Source organism: Tupaia chinensis, unplaced genomic scaffold (genome assembly GCF_000334495.1).
Source record: "Tupaia chinensis unplaced genomic scaffold, TupChi_1.0 Scaffold000018_1, whole genome shotgun sequence".
Taxonomy (NCBI): Eukaryota; Metazoa; Chordata; class Mammalia; order Scandentia; family Tupaiidae; genus Tupaia; species Tupaia belangeri.
This window is the reverse complement of record NW_006159448.1, coordinates 3354059-3378483: the sequence shown is the minus strand read 5'-3', so window position 1 is coordinate 3378483 and position 24425 is coordinate 3354059. Positions and strand designations below refer to the sequence as shown.

General features: G+C 36.1%; 1 protein-coding gene across 1 annotated transcript in view; it reads left to right on the top strand.

The window, feature by feature from the left end:
• ERBB4 (erb-b2 receptor tyrosine kinase 4) overlaps nt 1-24425 on the top strand; it is a 1304701-nt gene that overhangs the window by 1261816 nt on the left and 18460 nt on the right. The gene's annotated exons all lie outside the window — the stretch shown is intronic.

The following is a 24425-nucleotide window of genomic DNA, read 5'->3' as shown; positions in this document are numbered from 1 at the left end:
CCTACCAAGTATGTTTCCTTCCTTTCTTTCCTAAAAAGATCATGTCACTAGTTAGTTAAGACCTAATTTGAGGGGCCAGAAGGTAGTGTAGTGGTTAAGGTGCTAGACTCCTGTATGGTTGACTGTGATTCTAGTCCTGGACTCAGCTGGCTTAGAACTCAGGTCGGGTACATATGCATGCATGCATGGAAATCCAAAGAGAAGAATGGAGAATAAGGGATTGCAGTGTAGTCATGCCCCCTGGGGAGGGTGATTTCTCCCTTTCTGTCTCTTTGTCTTTCTCTGTCTCTCTAGGAGTGTACACATTCTATAGTAAAAATCTCTCAAAAAGAAAAAAATAAAAGCTAATTTGAGTACAGTTGTTTTCTGATCATTTAAGAAACATTAAATATTTTTTGTGAAGAAATGCAGAAAACTGTATAATTCTTTGAATTATATCTATCATATTGAGAAGAACGTTGAATCATTTCTAAGGTGTAAATTTAAGTTTGAAAGAAACCTCTAAAGAGAAATTGTATTTCATTTTAAATGTTAAGTTCATTCAATATAAATACCATTCTTTCTATGAAAACTATTAAATCCATATATTTGTTCATTTGTTTAGTTATTTATTTTTAATTTGCCAGAGTGTGAGCATGCTTGCTGGAGAGAGAAAAAGATAGAGAAGGGGGAACCAGCAGTTAGCGTAATGGCTATGTCGCTGGACTCCCACGTAGTCAACAGCGGTTCGCGTCCCGGACCCAGTGGCTTAAAACTCACGCTGTGCGCATGTGCGTGCGTGCCCAGGATCCCAAGAGGAGAATGGAGGAGAAGGGATTGTGTATTGTGGCGTGACCATCTCCCCTGGGGGGTGATTTCTCGCTTTCTGTCTCTATGTCTCTCTGTCTGTCTGGCGAGCTCATGTGCCCTATAGCAAAAATCTCTCCAAAAAAAAAAGAAAAAATTAAAAAAAAAAAAGATAGAGAGGAAAAATGAGAAAGTAACCCCCCTATGGGGGATGGTCACTCTGTCATCCCTTCTCTTCCATTTCTTACTCTTTTGGGATTTGAGGCACGCATATTCATGTGCCTGGCATGTTTTTCAAGCAGCTCAGTCTGGGACTCAAACCATAACCACCCTGCCACTGACTGGCATTTTTGTTTATTTGTTTAAAAAAAAAATCCACCATTTATTCAGTATGTGTTGAGTTCCTCTGCATGTGAAGCAGTAGTATACATTTGAGAGTCAAAGAATTTTGACATAACTCTACCACCAAGAAATGTCCAGTATAGTGAAAAAGTCACACAAATATAACCAAAATATAGCATGATAAATGCTAGGGTCAGGTATTCCTTGGTATTCTGGAGCTTGAAGATGTAGTAACTGTGGTAGGTTTCTTCTATTGATAAGATATAAACATGATGCTTCATTTTTTCTGTAGTCATTCTTTTCTCTTTGTTTCCCCCTCCATCTCAAGAACATTACTGTAGCATGAAGAACAAACACCATCCTATTTTACTGGAATGTATACACATCAGAAAACATTCAACCTCCTGCTACTTCTCTCAAATGAAGTGACTTGTTTTATTTCAGATGGACAACAATAATAAATAGCACTCACTCAGCATTTACTACACAACACTTGTATGTTAACCCTCATAATCCTTACAACATCCCTGAGGTTCTGTTACTCTTGTGGTCTAACAAATGAGGACACTTGGCACAGAGGTTATATGATTTCACTGAATTGAGCAGATTAAGCTACCTCTACTTCACTACACTATTGCTTTAAAGTTCTTGGAACACATTATTTCCACCATATGATTATATTTTTCGGCGTCAACATCAAGAAAATTCCCAAATTCCTCTTGCCTGGGAATGTCCGTGTGACTTTCTTATTTCATCCCCTGACCTGTCCCACACCTTTTCCCTGTCTATCTTCATTTCGAAGGTCTGATATAGAAAGAGACAGAGGAGACCCCAGTTAATTTTTCTTTTCTGTAAAAAGTATATTTCAGTGCAACTGGCATTTTTATTGTATACCCAATAGGCAGGTGATAACTAAAAAGTTTAAAATTTAGACCACCTGGTAGGTAATCCATGTCAGTGGTTTTGTTTTTGTTCCCCTCTCCCAAGCCCCAGGAAGAATGAAAGTCTTTAAGATATGAAAAGGAAGAATTGGTTTTTTCTCTGTGTCTGCTTTCAAAATCACACCTGTATGCTGACTAAATCACACCTTTGTATTTACAATTTTAAGCAATGCATTTATTGCTTTTGATTACAACAGTAAAATTTGAAGAAGACAGTTGTTTTTTTCCTTTTAAAACAGTTTATTTTATTTATGAAAGTGACAACATTTTCATCTTCATGTGTATGTGAGAGAGGGTGACAGGGTCTTGTCACATTGCAATGACCCCATTTCCCAGAATTCCAGCTCCTCAGTATCTTACGCCCATATGTAACGGCTTATCTCCAGATCAACCCAGGATCTAAGCCTCCAGTCAGCCATATGGCTTCCAGCACTGCAGTATATGACCACCTGGACCAAGTTTTCTTCCTCAGTTTGAAATACTGTAAAGGCCAAGAACTTTGACATTTTTTCCATAAGAATTCTCAAATTCCAACATTTATATCATTTTTTTAATTAGTTCAAAATGTCTCTAATTGTGCAGTTTGTTATCAACAACATCAAAGCAATTATGGTACAATCAAGTAAAATGACATCATTGGTAGTTTAAACTTATAGTTTCTTTTTTTTCCCCATAATTTATTTATTTTTTATATATATTCATTCAATCACTGTATATCATTGAAATTTGTAAAATGAATTTTCCCAGCATGAATATACCATATATTAGTCCAGTTAAAGATATTATCATACATGTTATCATTAACAGATAATTTTCCATTTTTGTGCCCCTTAAATGCTTTGCTTTTCTTTTTCCACTTGATTCCCTTCCTCTCACCCTCCCCTATGTCTCATCCTCCTCCTGCACTGTCTCTAATATCCATAATTGTTCTCTATGCTTTTATAACTTCCAGTCCTTCAGTTTATGCCATAAAGTGCAGACATTTGGTATATACTAAGTGGAGACATACAATGCCTCTCTTTCATAGTCTGGGTTTCTTCGCTAGGCCGTAGATCTTCCATGTTCATCCACTTTCTGTCAAATTCCAAGGTCTTGTTTTTTATGGCTGAATAGTATTCCATAGTATATTTGCCACACTTTTTCAATCTGTTTGTGGACATTTGGGTTGGTTCCATGTCTTAGCAATTGTGAAGAATGCTGTAATAAACGTGATATGCAAGTACTTTTCTGAGTGAGTGTATTCCTATCCTTTGGGTAGATACCCAGGAGTGGAATTGCTGGGTCATATGGTAGTCGAATTTGTACATTTTTGAGGAATCTCAATATTGTCCTCCACAGTGGCTGTACTAATTTACGTTCCCACCAACAGTGGAAGAGAGTTTCCTTTTCACCACAGCCTCAGCAGCACTTACGATTTTTTTTTTTTTAAATCTTAACCATTTTGACTGGGGTAGATGGCTCATTGTGGTTTTGATCTGCATTTCCATTATGATAAGGAATATTGACCATTTATTCATGGGCTTCATGACTGTTTGCATGTCTTCCTTAGAGATGTGTCTGTCAGCTCATTTTCTCATCCCTTAATTGAGGTGATTATTTTTTCTTTCAGGTAAACCACTTGAGTCCCTACATATTCTGATTATCAATTCCTTATCTGAGGCATAGTTTCAAATACATTCTCCCACTCTGACAGTTGCTGGCTCATTCTAATTTTACTTTTTTCTTCTTTTTTATCCTGATATATTGCCTCTTATCTACTTCTGTGATTATTGCTGTGCTTTAAGGGTCTTACTTAAGAAGTCTTTGCCTACTCTGATGTCTCCCAGAGTTTATTCTTCATTGTCCACCAGTAGTTTTATAATTTGAGGCCTTAGGTTTAGATCTTCAATCTACAGTAAGTTGATTTTTGTTAATAGTGAGATATAGGGTCTAGTTTCCTTTTTCTACAAATAGGTATACAGTTTTTCCAGCACTGTTTGTAAAAAAGAGATTTTCTTTTACTCACTGGATTAACTAGTGCCCTTTTTTTGTTCATTTTAATTTTGTTCATTTTAATCATACTCAATGCAAGGGATTCTTATTAAAATTTTGAACTAAGGAAATGGAGTTAGTGAGACAAAGTAAAAGTCAGATATAGATTTTTCGGACTGTTTTGTCATCATTTCTTAATTTGCATTATTATTTTTTTAATTTTTTTTGAGAGATTTTCACTGTAGGGCGCGTGCGCTCGCCAGACAGACAGAGAGAGACATAGAGACAGAAAGCGAGAAATCACCCCCCAAGGGGGATGGTCACGCCGCAATCCCTTCTCCTCCATTCTCCTCTCGGGATCTTGGGCACGCACGCACACGCGCCTGGCGTGAGTTTTAAGCCACCGGGTCCGGGACACGAACCGCGGTCGACTACGTGGGAATCCAGCGACATAGCCATTATGCTAACTGCTGGTTCCCAATTTGCATTATTATTTAAATAATGTTATCTGTAGCTTTTGCTTTTTTCAGTCCTTGGAAGAGGAATGATACTCAAATATCATTTTATTTTTAGACATTAAAACCCATAATAGGGCCAGTTGCAATAGCATTTAATGTTTGATGCTGCCATTTGCCAAGCTGAGGTCCATGAGAAGTCTGGGTTCAATTTTCAGGCCACCCCAAAAGTTGGGTCTGGTGGTGTATAGCAGAAATCCTAGGTACTAGGGATGCTGAAGCAGGAGGATAAAACAGAATAACGCTCTGTCTGAAACAGAAAAGGAAAGAATCCTTTGAACTCACATGCATTATCCTGTTTCTTTTAAAATTTGGTTATAAGTAACATTCATGGCAATTTACAACATGTGCAAATGCCCCTTTTATCCTTTATTTTCTATAAGGCTAAGTGATATGATTTTACAAGAAGAAAATAAATTATTCAAACTTTAGATCTTGTGGCTAAATTATTCCACTGCTTACTACTCCACAACATCTGGATATTCCCCAAATTTGTTTTCTCACTTTTTAAACAAAGACAATATTAGCCATTTTACATGAGTATCAGACAATTAACTAAAAAAACAATTACAGAGTATCCATAGAGCCAGTAATTAAATATCTATTATCCCTTTTAAAAAATCACCTAAATTTCATTTTCACATTTTTGTCAGTTTTCTATACAATAAATTATCATACTTTTTTATAAGGCTTACTACCTATTATCTACAAAAATCCTGTTGTTGCAATCATTACTTGGCACACAAATTATTTCTGATATATTCTAATAGCAAATAATTTATAGAAGTTATTACTATCACAGTACTTTTGATTCTGTTAAGTTCCATATATATTTTGATAAACTAAAATTTTAAAGCAATGAGCCAATTAAAAATGCAATGTTGATATTTATCCAGAAAGTTAATAAGTAGTATGGAAGTAAAGCTAAAGACATTAATTTAATTTATAGCTAATATTATTAGGTATAGTTTAATTCTGTCTCAGTTATTTTTCTCAAAATAATGTACCAGAAGCACTTAGTCTAGCAAGATTTAAAAAGGAGAAAGGAAAATTTATTTACTTTCCATAAACTTTCAGTCTCTAGATGGGTAAAATATGGCTCCAGAAATTTTCTCAGAATATTTTGATGACTAACTTCTTAGTATATTAAAGCAGGTTGCCCATTGATAGACCTGTAGTCGATGCATAATAGAGTAAAATAAGTGGATATTTACCAAATAAGAAAAAGAAAGGTTATTTATTCAAAGATTCCTACAAAGGAGTCAGCCATCATCATTTACATTTTGGCAAGAACTGAAAGGCAGGCTAGGTAGTGGGAAGGCTTTGTAGAGGAAAGAAGGGGAATCTGCCAGGTTTGCCTTGATTGGAGACTGACTGAGGGAACTGTAGGCAGACTGACTAAAAGTGATTGGGTAGGAACACACATTTGGCATTCTCCTATTGGTTGGAAGCAAGGCCAAAAATTAGGGAAGAAAAACAAATTGTAAAGCTATCAGTTTTTAATGAAGTTTGGGCCAATTAAAAATAATTGTCACAGAAGTTACTGTTGACTTTTTGGATTGTTACTAGAAATAGCAATATGACTTACTTCAATCTGCCTCACAGCTTCTTGGGCTGTTTGTTGTAGATAAGAGGATTTGTTTCCTGGGCAGGTTGCAGCAGGTGTGGGTCAGAGTTCTAGTTTTATATATGGTTGAACTACTTATCCCTTTGCATTTTCAGTCTACCAATAGGTTTTAGGTTCTATTACTGCCACCTTTGCTAGATATATTTATGTAAATACATACTACAGAACATTTTCAATGAAATGTTCAGAAGAATTTTTAAACTCCTGTATAATTCTTTTTTTCTTGTTTTAGTGGGCAGATTTTTTGAGAGCTTAGTTAGATTTATATTTGTTTGCTATAATGACTTATATATTGAATGCAATAGTAATGAATAAAAATAGCTAATACATTGATATGGCAGAAGATATTTTAGGTTTAATGATATTAAACAAATTTAACATAAACCTATCAATGTATTTTACAGAGGAAGACATATTTTCAATTGTTGCAGGATTGCTCAGTTATTCATGATGAATAGTTTTAAAGATTATCCTCTGCCTCTTTCAAAACATAGCAGCTAATTCTCCATGATCTGGGCTGGTGAAAGACAGAGGGATTGTAGCTCCTCCACAATGACTGACCCACGATTGATCTATCATTACAAATTAGGCTTTTCTTCCTTACTTTATTATCGGCTAAATAAATAAATTAATAGGTTTACTACATATGTTTCCTCTTTTTTCCTCTCTCCTTGGCTACATATATAAGTAAGTCAGGGGAAAATGAACAAACTATAGACTGGAGAATTGAACAAGGAAGGAAAATCATTTTATATATATAAAACTTGATCTGTTTTTAAATACTTAAGTTTAAGCTGATTTTTTTGACTACACAGACAATGTGATTCTATATACAATACTTTATCATACACCACTATCACTTTGCCCTCAGATTAGATTTTGGAACTTTGATAAAGATATTTTAATAAGGTTACTATACACACTTCACTTACCATTAAGATTATTATGGGATCCAACTCTGTTGACAGGTGGTTAAGATGGTTAAGGGAGATGGATTTTACATAGCTAACCCCAAGTTAGAGTCCCAGACCCAGTGAGCTGAGAAACACATTGGTGCACATGTGTGAGTGACCAGAATCTCAAAAGGCTGGATAAATGGAGGAGGTATTTAGGAGTGACTATTCTCCATATAGGGTCCTTTCTCTCTCTGTCTCCCACTCTGTCTCTGGTGAGCACATAAGCCCTCTGGCAAAAAAATATACATTTTAATCCTTCCTAAATAATTTAAAAAAATAGGCAAACCTTTGGTCTCTTCTATAGAAGTTATTGTATTGTGGTATATAAATATATAAAGTATATATATATATATGTATGTATTATATATTTTGATGCAAATTTACATAAAATGGTAATGCAGAAACAATGATATAATTATCAATAATGGCATTTGAAAATATGCGATCTTCTATTGGATTTGTCTTTACATTTTGATGAATCAAAATCATGGTAACTTAATTTATGAAATAATAAAAATGATAATAGTGATATCAGCTAAAATGTATTGAGTGCTTACTATAAACAGATAGTATGCCAAGTGTTTTAAATTAACTCTCGCTTTTATTTTACAAAGGCCTTTGACGTAGGCATTAATGTTAGTCCCACTTTAGGAATTAAAAAATTGAGCAAGGGGAAGTTTAAAGTAATTTATAAATGACATGAGGGAGAGCTAGAAATTGAGTCTAGGTTTCAAAAGCCCCTCTTGGAACCATATTCTTCAGATAACATAGTGGGTGAAGGAAGGAAGCTCCTCATTTCAAGTTACTGTCAGACTTCTTTCTATTGATATGATTAACACTTTTCATTCTCTTAAACATAAATATGGTTAGAAGAAACATAATTGGAAGCCAGGAATCTCACATTCTAGAATAATTTGATGACACTTGCGTCTTAGTCTGTAATTTAATCAGACTCAGTTTCTTCACTTCAATGAACAGAAGACTCAAGTAGATCATATACAAGCTAACATAATAACCTAACTTTAGGGACCAGCAGATGACATGATGGTTATGTTGTTGGACTCTCACATAGTTGACCATGGTTCAAGTCCCAATCCAGTGGCTTATAACTCAAACGGGGCATGTGTAGGTGTGTGCCCAAGACCCCAATGCCCCAAGAGGAGAATGGAGGAGAAGGGATCAGAGTGTGGCCACTTCTTCTGGGGCAGGGTGTGAGGAAGAATTTCTTGCTTTCTGTCTTTCATTCTCTCTCTGTTCTCTCTGGGGAGTACACATGTCCTGAAGCAAAAATTTCTCTTAAAATAAAAGAATAATAACAATAAAATTGAATTTAAATTTTTTTTCAAAAACTAACTTTAAAATAATCTCATTAAAAATAACTTTTCAAAAAAATTATTGTATTTTGTGCATATATACTGTATTTTCTTCTAAGCAATATTTAATTGGAAAATGATAAAATTCAGTTTAGGTTACCTTGGTGTACTTTTTCTTTTTCCTTATGTGATTGAATATAGAAGAGAAAAACACTATGGGACTTAAGTTTAGGAAGCATCTCGTAGCTAAGTGATGTAGTGAGAGAATTTTGTGATGATATAACAAGGTTACTCTGGTTGCAATTTGCCAGGGATCAATATCAATTTTAACAACAGCTGCTTCTTGATGATAAATGATTGTAGTCTCGGTATATTGGTTTTACATTTGGTCCAAAATATGTCAAGGGTCCTACATGGTATCCTTGACATGATGCTTGTTTTTGTTTTTTTTTTTGTTTTTTTTTTTGTGTGTGTGTGTATGTGTGTGTATTTAGCCAAGAGAATGAGCTTTTCTTAGTAAGGTACCCCACATCACTAGGTACATTATTTTTTGTGTGTTTTCAGTGTAATTCCATCTAAGTACTAATCTTTTATACTGTTTGATTTATTGCAATTAAAATATTAATTAATATATTGAATATTTATTATGGACTAGGTACCATCTTGGTCAATGTTAGAAGACAGAGGTTCTACTTTCAAAGAGTTTATATTGTAGTTGAGGAGATAGTATTCTGAATACCATCTCCTCGACTACAATATAAACCTTTTAGGTTGATTTATTTTGTCACTATCCTATAATATCTCGACTTACAAGATTATATATAGAAAATTGTTTTAGCTGTATCTTTGTGGAAGATGAGGAGAAAGAATTTTGGTGGAACAGATCTGAAGTGGGTTAGAGGAAGAAAGAATAAAATGGAAGCAAATAAAAACCTTAATCTGAACAAAGATAAGAAAATACGTGTTTAGGTTGCCTTTTTTGTTTGTTTGTTTTGTTATAGAGTGTGTGTGCTTACCAGAGAGAGGGAGAGAGAAAGGGAAAGTGAGAAATCATCCCTTAGCAGGGATGAACATACCACACCTCCTTCTCCATTCTCCTCTCAGGATTTTGGGCATATTTTTCAAACTCTTGGTCCAAGATTCAAACCACAAGATTGGCCATATGGAATCCAGCTGCCTTAACTACCATGCCACTGGCTGGCCCTTGGTTACTTTTAAAATCGTGGCTTTGCAAGATTTCTATAATGAACATGATTAAGAACTTTTATTAGAGGAGATAAATTGGATTTTCACCATATTTGCCTAGTTTTTCTTTTATTAGTTGTTTAAAGACTTGAACTAGGTTTTGAAATCTCTTGCTCTTCATTAAATTATCCAATTTGAAATACAGTTCTTTTCTGACCTTCTTGAAAAACAGCTTTCAGGTTTCTACCTGTGAGGGCAGACTCATGGTAGAATGATTGAGTGTTGCACAGAAGAAGCAGAATCCCACAAGGCTGACCAGGGTTCAAGTCCCAGTCTATTGGCTTGAAAAATAAATCAGGCATAGTTATGTGCCCAGAATCCTGATGGGATGGAGAACTGGAGGGTAAAAAATTGTGGCAAAACCAGGTGCTATGTATGCTTGTATCCGATGGCATTTAAAAAAAAAAAAAAAAAAAAAAAAACAAAGATTCTAAGTTTAAGAAATGTTCACATTGTCTCCCTTCCTGGTAGGGAGAGAGCTGATTACATTTTTAGTTTTCTCTTTCTGCTTACATCCTGTGTGAGCCTTGCATCCACATGAACAGAAGGTCCAGGGGGCAGGGGGCAGAAAATGCATGCTGCCCCTCAACTAGCAATGTACTTGGTCTTTCTGGAATGGAATGGCTGTCAGGGAAGTCTAGGAAATTCCCCACAACTTCAGCCTAACAAGAGCCCAAGGTTCAGGTTGTCTTCTTCAACAGACCACATGAGCTGCTGACTCAATTATTCCATGATAATCTGCCCCCATTACAGTCTGTGTTGTAGACAGCCCTGACAGCAACTCCTCAACTCATTCTCCATTTGCAGAGAGCACTAACTTGGATATGCCAGGATGGGAAAAAAATACCCTGAATTGCTTGAGAAACTGCAGGATTCAGTATGGGTTTTTTTGCTTCGCTTTGCTTTCCTTTTTTTTTTTTTTTTTTTTTTTTTTTGTTTTTTTTTTTGTGTGTGTGTGTATGTGTGTGTATTTAGCCAAGAGAATGAGCTTTTCTTAGTAAGGTACCCCACATCACTAGGTACATTATTTTTTGTGTGTTTTCAGTGTAATTCCATCTAAGTACTAATCTTTTATACTGTTTGATTTATTGCAATTAAAATATTAATTAATATATTGAATATTTATTATGGACTAGGTACCATCTTGGTCAATGTTAGAAGACAGAGGTTCTACTTTCAAAGAGTTTATATTGTAGTTGAGGAGATAGTATTCTGAATACCATCTCCTCGACTACAATATAAACCTTTTAGGTTGATTTATTTTGTCACTATCCTATAATATCTCGACTTACAAGATTATATATAGAAAATTGTTTTAGCTGTATCTTTGTGGAAGATGAGGAGAAAGAATTTTGGTGGAACAGATCTGAAGTGGGTTAGAGGAAGAAAGAATAAAATGGAAGCAAATAAAAACCTTAATCTGAACAAAGATAAGAAAATACGTGTTTAGGTTGCCTTTTTTGTTTGTTTGTTTTGTTATAGAGTGTGTGTGCTTACCAGAGAGAGGGAGAGAGAAAGGGAAAGTGAGAAATCATCCCTTAGCAGGGATGAACATACCACACCTCCTTCTCCATTCTCCTCTCAGGATTTTGGGCATATTTTTCAAACTCTTGGTCCAAGATTCAAACCACAAGATTGGCCATATGGAATCCAGCTGCCTTAACTACCATGCCACTGGCTGGCCCTTGGTTACTTTTAAAATCGTGGCTTTGCAAGATTTCTATAATGAACATGATTAAGAACTTTTATTAGAGGAGATAAATTGGATTTTCACCATATTTGCCTAGTTTTTCTTTTATTAGTTGTTTAAAGACTTGAACTAGGTTTTGAAATCTCTTGCTCTTCATTAAATTATCCAATTTGAAATACAGTTCTTTTCTGACCTTCTTGAAAAACAGCTTTCAGGTTTCTACCTGTGAGGGCAGACTCATGGTAGAATGATTGAGTGTTGCACAGAAGAAGCAGAATCCCACAAGGCTGACCAGGGTTCAAGTCCCAGTCTATTGGCTTGAAAAATAAATCAGGCATAGTTATGTGCCCAGAATCCTGATGGGATGGAGAACTGGAGGGTAAAAAATTGTGGCAAAACCAGGTGCTATGTATGCTTTTATCTGATGGCATTTAAAAAAAAAAAAAAAAAAAAGAAACAAAAATTTTAAAAAGTTTTTATCTTGTGTTTCTCTGGTCATGATTGTAATTTGGGCCTTCAGCACACAAAAATTATTCTAATATCCAGACACCCCCCACTCACTTTCTTTTTTGCAAATGGGATTAATGTCTAAATATAGTGTTCAGATTAAACCAATAAAAGACAATATTGATGAGTATTTCTAACATCTGATAACATTTGACACCAATTCCTTTTTTTTTTTTTTGGTTATCTACTCAGCATTTGGCTTTCTAGTACAATATTTTCATCAATGGGATAAACTTGATAGTGCATGTTTTATTAGATCTGTCTTTACATGGTATATAATGCTATTGTCATTAATAGTTGAAGGATCTTTGAACATTTATCCTAGGAATTTTTTTTTTTTTTTTTTTTTTTTTTGCTACAGGGTGCATGCGCTCACCAGACAGAGAGAGACAGAGAAATAGAAAGCGAGAAATCACCCCCAGGCGGGATGGCCATGCCACAATCCCTTCTCCTCCATTCTCCTCTCTGGATCTTTGATACGCATGCACACATGCCCGGAGTAAGTTTTAAGCCACCGGATCTGGGACGCGGTCGACTACGTGGTAGTCCAGCGACTGCTGGTCCCAATCCTAGGAAATGTTTTGATCGTTCTAGTTGACCAGTCACTGAGATTTATTTTCAACTATTCTCTAGCTCTCTCACACACACAATTGCCCAGACTTGCGAGCATTATTCCAACACTGATTTCTTTCAAAATATATATCATGTTGGTGCTTTCTGTTTTAGTTTGGAAGTGTGTATGGATAGTTCATTTATTTGAAAGAGATCTCCTTTTTTTATATATAGTTTTCTGTCTTTTTTATAAATAAAAACATAAAGTCAAATTGTGTTCACTTATTCTTTCAAATTCTTGGAAATTGTAAGGATATCAAAACTGGTGGGACCAGCAGTTAGTGTAATGGCTATGTCACTGGACTCCTATGTAGTCAACCGCAGTTCGAGTCCTGGACCCGGCAACTTAAATTCACGTGTACGTGCGTGCCCAAGATCCCAAGAGGAGAATGGAGGAGAAGGGATTGCGACGTGGCCATGCCCCCTGAGGGGTGATTTCTCGCTTTCTGTCTCTCTCTGTCTTTCTGGCGAGGGCACGCTCCCTATAGCAAAAACCTCTCCAAAAAAAAAAAAAAGGTTATGATCTCTGTTTTTCACCAGTCTAAGAGTGTGCATCATTCTCTCTTATATTTTAGTATATGTGCTGCAAAAGTGAGCACATAGTTAGTTTATATTCTTCAAAATATCAGTTGATCTTTTTGGGCAATGCTTTCTCTACCAGTGACTTTCTTGAAATCTAGATATATTAGTTTAGTTATACCATTCTTTGTAAGATTTTTTTTTTGGGGGGAGAGATATTTTCTATAGGATGTGTGTGCTCTCCAGAAAGACAGAGAGAGACAGACAGAAAGCAAGAAATCACTCCCCAGTGGGGAAGGCCACACCACAATTCCTTCTCCTCCATTCTCCTCTCAGGATCTTGGGCACGCACACACACGTGCCCAGCGTGAGTTTAAGCCACTGGATCCAGGACTCAAACCACCGTCTACTACATAGGAGTCCAGCGACATAGCCAATATGCCAACTGTTGGTCCCAGGATTTGTTTTTCTTTAACAAATACATTTTATTCCTTTTTTTTCTCATTGATATTACTCTTTTTTTTTGAGAGAGAGAGAGATTTTTTTGATATAGGATGCTTGCACTCCCCAAAAAGACAGAGACTGAGAGACAGACAAAGAGAAATTACCTTCTTGGCGGAATGACCACACCACAATCTCTTCTCTGTTTTCCTCTTGGAAGCTTGGGCATGCACACACATGAACCCAGTGTGAATTTTAAGTCACCAGGTCAAAGACTCAAACCATGGTCAACTACATGGGAGTCCAGTGACATAACCATTTTGCTATCTGCTGGTCCCACTATTGTTCTTTGATTTCTCCTCAACTTCCTAAGGATTTTATTTAGAGTTTATGTTATAATATCTTACTAAACATAATGATAAGCCTAGTGTAATACAAAGTCTGGTTCTTCATTTAGCTCAATCTTTTAGAAATGATAAACAGATTGAACTAGTCCTGAATTTCTGAAGTAACAATAAATAATTTTCAGACTTTTTTCTTTTCTTAAATTCTTTCCAGAGAGATTTTTGCTATAGGGCATGTGTACTCTCCAGAGAGAGAGAAAGACAGAGAGACAGAAAGCAAGAAATCACCCCTCAGGGGGATGGCCATGCCACATTCACTTCCCTTCCATTCTCCTTTTGGGAATTTGGGCGCACATGCACTCGTGCTTGGTGTGAGTTTTAAGCTGCCTGGTCCAGGACTTGAACCATTATTGACTTTGTGGGAGTCCAGTGATGTAACCATGACACCATCTATTGGTCCCTACCACGAACTTCCTGAAAACTCCTTCATGTAAAGATCAAGACTATGAACTGTATATTAATTTGCATCACTGAGATGCACTGTTATCATATGAGGTGGATGCTTAAGTATTGTATGTTCATAGATTATCAGAGCTGGAAAGACCTTAAAGATCTTTTAATAGAAACCCTCTCATTTTACAGATGAATAAACTGGAAAAGATAAAACTCATAGCCCAGTGCCCAGTGTCCTCTAAGGGAGAGGTAAGAAGCCAACCTCCAATATCTCAAGTTTGAGTCTAACATTTAATTCTCTACTGCTATCTTTTTTTTTGCTTATTTATTTTAAACTGCTCCAAACCATGGAAATCTCAATTTTGACTTCAAGTATAATGAGATTTAGTATCAATTGGCTTACAAAGCTCCTGCTGGGAGTGCAATGAGGAACCAGAGCCCTGCTGCTATCTAGCTCCTTTGTTTATGCCTCCACAAGACTCCCTATAATCAAGGGTTAACAGTATAGAAGGATCAAATGTAATTGATAGAGCCAAAATTGAAGCAAAAAACCAGTGAGGACAACATCTAAATTTGGACTCTGTAGGTACATATTTGAAGATAAAATGATCCTTACAAGTTTAACAAGTGGTACAAAAATTTTAAAAAATAAACTTAAATATAGCTGTCATCTATTGATCACCCATGTAGCATTAGACTCTGCTCTGAGCATATACATTTATTACCCTAAGTCTTCACAAAAGGATGAATTGAAACATTATTATTCCCATTTTATAAAGACAGAAAACAGAGAGAGGCAATCTTTTTGATGAGGCTTTCTTCTCATATGGTAAGAAGTGAAATCTGAATCTTTATCTGTCTGGTTTATAATCTACACTTTTAACTACAGATCACTCAATTGTTAAAAAAAAAAAGAAAACTGAAGTAAAGAAAAGAAATATATCATCTCAAATAAATAATAATGAAACAAAATATTAAAATAAGCCTAATAATAAATTTTATTAAAAATAATTGGTACAGATTTCTAGGTTTTTCAGTTTGGTTTTATAAATATTTGGGACTACTTTTATGAAAGGTTTTTAATATTTTTTTAACTTTAGCTGATAAAGTAATATTTTCAAAAATACCCTCACCATGCCACACCCTCAAAGTCTACAACTACAAGCAATAGACAGTGAACCTTTGAACAATATGAAAGTTAGGAATGTCAACTGCAGTTGAAAATCCACGTGTAACTTTTGATTCCGTCAAACTGTTGATTATTATATATTTTACTTGGTATATGTATTGCATACCATATTATTACAATGAAAAAAGATAAAGAAAATATTATTAAGAAAATCAAAAGGAAGAGAAAAATACATTTACATTATTATACTCTAATTCCTAATCTCTTTATTGAAAAATTTACACACACATAAGTGAATCCACACAGTTTAAACTGCATGCAAGAGTCAGTTACAATTATAAAATCAGAGAATCATTTTCATTCTTGTTACATTCACACAAAGATAGCTGAATAGTACTTTACAGTTTACAAAGCACTTTGGCAAATGCAGTATTTTATTTTCCAACCAGAATCTGGGCAATCCCATAGCCTAGTAGTTAAGGAAGCTGAACCCCCACAACTGATGTAAGTGAGAATCCCAACCCCAGCCACTTAAAACACATGCTAGGTACATGTGCATGTGTGCCCCAAAATCTAGAAAAAGATGGAGGAATGTAAAAGAAAAGATTTCAGTGTGACCACACCACACTGGGGAATTTTTTTCTCCCTTTTCTCTTCTCTCTGAGTCCCTGTCTCCCTTTGGTGAGTGCATATGCTTGCTGACAAAGAAAAAATAGTATCAATATGAAACATTCCAGAATCCCCATTATATGAAAAGTAAAATTCCTAGCCTTTAAAATAATTTGGTAATTAAGGATGTAGTAACCCAAGAACCAAACCAATGTCATGTTTTCTGACTCCTGTCTTTTGAATCACGATTCACTTGAAGGAATTTATTGTACTTACTATTGTTTGTAGCTTCTTATCAACAGTGGCCATGGATATGGGCAAATGTGTTTGCACAACTCTGAGACAATGCATGCCACAGAAAACACTGCTTGTTTAAGAAGAGTTTGGTATTAAAGAATATATCAGAGGGACCAGCAGTTAGTGTAATGGCTGTGTCGCTGGACTCCCATGTAGTCAACCACGGTTTGCGTCCCGGACCCGGTGGCTTAAAACTCATGCCGGGCTCGTGTGCGTGCATGCCCATGATCCCAAGAGGAGATCAGAGGAGAGGGATTGGGCGTGGCCATCCCCTCTGGGGGGGGTGATTTCTCGCTTTCTGTCTCTCTGTTTGTCTCTGTCTGTCTGGCGAACACACGTGCCCTATAGAAAAAAACTCTCAAAAAAAAAGAACATATCAGAGAGCGTTATGAAATTATTTTGCACTTGAGCAACTGTCAGCCTGCACAAGTAGTTTCTGTGAACAATCAGAAGGGGCTTCATCCCTTTTTATTAAGAAGTGCTAAAGAAGGGAACCAGCAGTTAGCGTAATGGCTATGTCGCTGGACTCCCACGTAGTCGACCGCGGTTTGCGTCCCGGACCCGGTGGCTTAAAACTCACGCCGGGCGCGTGTGCGTACGTGCCCAAGATCCCGAGAGGAGAATGGAGGAGAAGGGATTGCGGCGTGACCATCCCCCCTGGGGGGTGATTTCTCGCTTTCTGTCTCTATGTCTCTCTCTGTCTGTCTGGCGAGCGCACGCGCCCTATAGCGAAAAACCCTCTCAAAAAAAAAAAAAAAAGAAGTGCTAAAGAAGAAAATTAGAGCTAGAAAAAGAAACAAAGAGGAGGGGGAGAATGAGTAGAGACAGGATGCTTAGATTTAGAATATTAATGAATGTTTCATCTGAATTGTTTAGATGATTATTTTTTAGTATTATTACCATGAGATATGCAACTTTGCTGTAAATTAATAGGAAAAAGCTCATGAAAAACCTGTTCTTTGCTGTACTAGACCTAGAGAGCAAAATTGTGAGCTTCTTTACTCTTTTCATAATAGAACTGGACATTATCATCAAGTTTCTATTCTTATTTTGGTGGATTATTTCATTTGTGTGTGTGTGTGTGTGTGTGTCAAATCCATCTCTCTCTACCAGAGCCCCCTGTTCAGGCTAGACTTCTATGATTATTGCTTCTGCAAAAGCTTAAGAGAGATGTTCTATTTTATTCTCAATAAGGATTGATGGCATTTGGAGAGGTTCAGAATATCCTTTGATTACTGCACGGAACGGAATGGAGAAGATGGTTGTGGATGGGGGGAGGGTGGGTGTGCTCATCAGCTTTCCTTTGTGCACTTTCTGCAGTTGAACATACTCTAATCACAAGCATCTTGTGTTTCAGTCCTTTTCCTCGCTCACCTGCTCAAATGAAAAGTTCCTTTTTCAGCTCAGAATTCTGACATACCAGAGTGTTCTAAAGAGAGGCTAATTTGTGCTCTATAGTTTTCACTCAGACACTGTAAATGAATGGTTGTGGACTAGCCTCTTACTACATTTGAGCAAAAGCCGAGCTGAGAGATGAGTAGACCACCATGGGGCAAATTCCAAATATTGTGACCATCTCTTGCTGCAAAATGCTCTACATTGTGATGAGAGAAGTATTGTAAATCAGAGAGGGAAGGAGATTGGAAGTTTAATCCACAACCAATTTGGTTTGCTTTTTCCGACAATAATCACAGACATTGTTTAGTTACATCAACACTTATTTTTTTTTCTCTCTGTAGAAGGAAAAAAAATGTGTTCAAAACTCTTTAACACATTGGAGATATTGAGATGCACATAATTCAGGTTGATTTGAAAGGTGTGCAATCTCTATTTAGTTCGAGCCAGGTAATGTATTCTGTGCTAGAGATATTCCTTGGTTGAAATGATCAAATTTATTCTTTTACTCCTTAGTAACTACATGCTTATAAGAGTATGACACTACTCCAAGATTGACTAACACTTGTGAATGCCTATTATCACTTATCTTATGCCAGGTACCACATCAAGTATTTAGTATTTAGTTGGTTATTTAATCTTTTGAAAACTTTAAGTTTAGTTTTTGCTATTTATTTCACATGTTACCTTTTTTTTATTTACTACTTGGACAATATTATGATTTTTAACTACTTACTATTCCATAATCTTTATCACCTGTTTTGTATGTGAGGACACTGAGGCACAAATAGACTCTACGCAGTCTAGTTCTAGAGTTCGCAGAGTCCATGCTCTTCATGGCAAGGATGATTCTCACACTGTCTCTGTATTTCTTTGTTGTCTTAGCAGTTATAATGTCAGCACTGTACTCAGTACTTTAAAGATGAGTACATCAGTAAGAATTTTGACTTTTTGGACTTCTTTATTATCAGGTTCCTTATGAAAGTGAATTTTAATCTGTAGGGGTCTATATAAATGGTCTTACTAGTAGCTGCATATCCACTAATTCAGACATAGAAATTTCTACCTCCATGAAGTAATGTTAATTCAGGCAAGTGGCAAAGAGTCCTTGTTCATTTAATTATTTATCCGTTCATCAGGCATTTACTTAGTTATCTGTCATATTGCGGATCTAATAATTGCCTTAGGGCTATATACAATTGTGTTCTCAAGAAACTTTCAAATAAATAGCTAGCCAATATAATGTAATGAAAACAATATTACAATAGGAACAGAGAGGATGTGTAAAGGATTTCAGCAAATCAGGGTTTTTATGAAGGGGCATGACAAGGACAATTTGACTTTTAGTAAGAAAATTCTGGAACTTTTTTGATATGTACTAAAACAAAGAGATTGATTATCTCCTGATGTAATGGAGATAGGATGGAAAGTTTGACATGATGGTTTTGAGATAAAATCAGTAGAATTTAGCAACTGGCTGGATATTATAAAGTGAAATGGAGTGAAGGATGATACAAGGTTTTCTAATTTGATGAGAGAATATGTTAACATGTCTATTAATGTGAAAATAGAGTAGAATAAGGAAATATAATAAATATTTTTGGAATATAGGTACATGGTATCATAAAGTAATGACAAATGTGTGTCTAGAGCTAAACTAAAGTAGAGCCAAGATCTAGAAGCCATTATTATTCTTGACTCATGACATATTGCTATTCTTGTGAGAGTAGTTTCAGTAAAATATAAAACTAGTAGGGAGAAGAATGCAATCGATTAAGGAATAAAGACAGGAAGTTTGAATCTCAAAAAAATCTTTCTATAAGGAGGAAGGTAGAGAGAATATAAGTTCAGAGAGAAAGATGAGTCACAAGTTTTCTAGACTAGTGGACATCAGAACATTCTTAGAGAGTAGTAGACTAGTGAAATCATAGGAAAGAAAGAAAATCATAGGAAATAGAATACGAAAAATATCCAAGAAGCGCAAGGGGAAGAGAAGTTCTAATGAGTTTGTAGAAAAGGTAATGTTGGGCAAGATGAAATACTTTTGGCATGATGAAATTTAAGAATTAGATTTTAATTGATGTGTCAGATAAGGGTTTCTCTGAAACTGAGCACTAGATAAAATTTTATTGAACCTAAAACTTACAGATGAAATTTTTTTGGGGGGGAGCTATTTTTTTGCTATAGCATGTATGCATTTGCCGAGACAGAGAGAAACAGAGACACAGAAAGCAAGAAATCACCCCTACGAGGATGATCAATCCCTTCTCCTCCATGATCCTCTCGGGATTTTGGGTATGCATGCACATGTGCCTGGTATGAGTTTTAAGCCTCTGGGTCTGGGAATTGAACCACAGTCAACTACATGGTAGTCCAGCAACATCACGGCTATGCCATCTGCTCGTCCCCAGATGTAAGTTTTGATTCTCCCATTAAAAAAAAAAAAAGTCTAGAGAGAAAATACTCTTTGATGCTATTTACTAAACTGGCAATATAGTATCCTATGGAGACTGACTACCTGGATCTAAATCTAGGCTCTAATACTCACAGATTGTGAAACTTGACCATTCTCTTAGCCTCTGGGTTTTTTTTGTTGTTGTTGTTTGTTTGTTTGTTTGTTTTTGTTGTTGTTGTTTTTATTTTTAATGAATAATATTTAATGGGGCTAAAAGATGGTACAATGGTAAAGCACAATGCTCTTTGAGGTTGACCCACAAGGGAATGTCCTGGATATGTATACAGAGATCTTCCTGAGTATGCTGGGCACACATGTGCCTGTATTGGCTGAGAGCGAGATTGGGTCATGTTGATAGGACATTATAAGCAATGCTGTCTCTCTTGCCCATAGAAATAGAAATAATAAAGAAATAAACATTGTTTTAAAAAATGCATATTGCTAGGTCCTCTCTCTCTCTCTCTCTCTCTCTCTCTCATGGTACTGTTTCCTCACATGGTACTGTTCTTTTACTCTCCACTGATTCTCACCCCTTCTTTAGATTTCCACAATTCAGTCCCTTCTTTCATTTCTCCAATAACAAAACAATTCACACTATGACTAGATGAGTGATAGAAGGATCGCATCCTAAAGCATACACTCTGCTACTAACAAATTCTTTACTCTGCCTATCTTTGCTCTGTTTCCTCACAGATTGACCTGCAACTCCACACTTTGCTTTCTCTATTACGTGGTGTAATTCCCCTTCTTATCTCAAGTCCTAGCATTCAGCTCTTACTTGATTCACCAACTCTCTCAAACATTTAGTCAAGATAAAAATGAACAAAGTCAGTTAATTGTCTCCCAGGAGATATTTCAGTCCAGTTGCAATAACATGTTTCTATTTTATTGCAATTTAGAGATTAAATTGAGAGACACTGAAGATCCCAACTTACTGACATATAGATTCCAGTTTATTTTATAGAGAACAAGACTGTTGATAGAGAACCAGGGGAGAAGGGGCATGTTAAGAAGCTTTAAAAGACTTTCTAAGACTTGGAGAAAATGCTGTGGGAAGGCACATGGGCAAAGACTAAAGAAGGGCCAACCAAAAGGTGTAGAAAACATGTCTTCTTGGAGGCACCATTCTACTTTAATGCATGATTATTTGGTAGCACCAAGGGAACTATGAGAAAGAAAGAGGTCAAAAACAAAGAAACAAAAAAGCATTAAAAGTTGAAACCTGGAAGTTGAAAAAATAATGCAAATGTTGGAGGAACTAGCGGTATACTGAAGCTCAATGATGTAATTAATCATTGGGTGTAGGTAAGTTCTTCCTTTTTTTGTATTAGTTTATCTACCTAATTATGCATGCTTACATAAATACTAACATTGTTTATGCTAGGTTCTTAATATACATTCTTTTAAAATAGATCACTAACAAAAAAGATGGGCATTCTTTCCCTGTTTAATGCTAAGGAAATGGACTAAAAGAGGTTGACTAACTTGTGAGGTAGCTATTGTAAGTGATACAGGATTGAAATTCACATCTAGTTTATTTCAAAGCTCATGTTGAAAAAAAAAAACTGTCAAGGAATAAATTAAGAAGCATAAAACAGGCAGAAAAAAAATGGAGCAAAGAAAGGGATTCAATGATATGAAAGATGAAAGAGTATGGGGGAGCAGTGGATAGCGTAGTGCTTAAGGTGCTAGATACCCACACATGGCTGACTATGGTTTGAGTTCCAGACCTAGCGGCTTGAAAATCATACTGGATGCATGCGTGTGTGTGCCCCAAACCAAGAAGAGAATAGAGGAAAAGAGTTTATGCATAGCCATTCCCCCCCCCGGGGGGGGCGGTGATTTCTCACTTTCTCCCTCTTTGCCTCCCTCTGGGATGGATGCACACACCATGTGGAAAAAAAAAAATTAAAAAAAAGTATCAATAGAGAAAGAGATTATTGTTTTAGTCCATAATAGAAGTTTTTCCTAGTGATATTAAGGTGTAGTCATAATGTCATTTAAGTATAGTAGAGATAAGATTGTAGGCAAGAAAGAAGCTGAGAAACAATAATGATTGGTATTCTGGTGAATTGTGTTGAGACTGTGCCAGGTACACCTGAACAATCACTGAGTGACACTAATGAATAGCAACAATTTGAATGTTAGAAGTGCCTCTAAAGACTAGGTAATCACAAGGATAGGGTCTGTAATAGAGTGATCTAGTATGAGCCTCTAAAAGAAGAGAGGGTTGAATGAACTTTGAGGAGCTATGGTCTGGAATCTCACAGCATATTAACCCAGGCTCTGATACCCAAGTTGAATTGTGTAACGTACATTACACTAAAGAAAGTATTGCAAGAAAGCCTCTTGTCAGGGTGACCACTCACAGATAGCAGATTTCTGAAAAAGAATAAGCTGTAGGGAACATTTTCAGAAACAGTGAGAGTTTAGTAAGGGCAGGTCAAGTATTTGAATAGCCAGACAATTATAACTGAGAGCAAGGAAAAAAGTTCTTTAAGGAAAATAATGAGGGCCTGCCTAGGGGCATGGTAGGTAAGATGGCTGTATCCCACGTGGCTGACAGTGTGGGTCAAGTCCCAGATCTCTGACTTGAGCAATCATGCTGGCACCTGTGCATGGGTGCTCAAAATCCCCAAAGGATGGAGAAATGTCCCATGTGGGGGAAGGGGGTGCTTTCTCATTTTCCCTCTCTCTAGCTCTCTGTCTCTCTCCAAAGAGCACATGTGCCCTGCGGCAAAATTTAAAAAACAAAGAAAGACTGTAAAAACCAAAATCTTACTTTTTAACATTTTATAAAATCATAAAACCATGTGAACCTATGACTCAAATTCCTCACTTGGCCTTGGAAAGGACTTATAGTTGATGACCTAAAACTTAAGCTTCATTTCTTCAAGATAAATTCACCTCTGGCTAGAGAATATTAGAAAACATAGAGGAGGAACAGCTGCTGGCAATTAATGTGTTGCTGGTTCCAGAGAGCAGGTTAGTGAAGGCTTCCTGGGGCTTCTGATATTTCCAACCTCAAGATGGATGGGGTGGACCCTGTAAGTTGAATATAATAACAAAGAACTCTTTATTTATTGTACTTCTTCCTCCCTTCTGGAGGAGGATGGTCCAATACATTTTAAAATTTTATTTGTGGGCTGATAAACATTTTATGAATGTTCACCTGACTATATGCTTAGGATGCTACTTGTTTTTGCTCTTCTCTTGACCAGAATTTCCAAGCAGGAGAATATGAAGGCATTTCAAAGCAAATAATTCACAACCTGGACTTGCATCAAGCTCTCTTGGAAATGTCTTCTCTTCCTGCATAATTGACATTCAATATGCTTTTGTATGGCAACAGACGGGATAAAAATCCTAGAATTTCTGCGAGTGTGCTAATATTACTTCCAATTATTTTCACCCAAGCTCACTTTGGCTAACTTTCAATAAGATATTAAGTAATCAGTCCTAGGAATGATCAAAATGTTCTCTTTTCATTTATTGTTTCTGGCTAGCATATCTAGTTCTAAATTTGTTCACCAAAATTTGAGCTACCAGTATATTTTGAGTAAATTTGGGAGAAATAAGAGAGTCAGGATATTAATATAACTAGATGGTTTTCTATTTAAGGCACTTATTATCCTAAAAGATGACACTGATGATTTAGACACATTTGTTAAAAGTCTTGGCTATATTTATAAATGATAAAAGCAACACATGTTCCTAAGAGAATCTGAGGTGCCTAATATTTAAAAATTATGGCAAAAAAAGACCATCCTACTTTCTTCTGTCCTTCTTCTATAATTATATTCATAAGAGCAAGTATTATTGCTTTCTTTTGTCAGATTATAGTTGCACCTTGGCTTAATATCTTGCTTTAGAAATCATAAACAGTAATTATGCTAGTAACATAAGAAATGACAATTTGACCTGAGAAATATACCAGAGACTTTTCTTTCTTATACATACATACATACACACACACACACACACACACACATACACACATGCACATACATATATATACATATATATACATATACATACATATATACTTATTTATTATTATTATTATTTATACATTTGATCTCTATGCATCATTTAGATTGTAAAGAAATTTTACCCAGCATGATCTGCACCTCAGTTCAGCCCAGTTGAGAATACTATACACGTCTATACACGTCCTCACCTACAGATAATAAAACATATCTGTGTCCCACAAATGTTTTACCTCTCTATTGCTTTCCCCACATTTCCTTTCCTACTTTTCTTCCCCTCCCACACTCT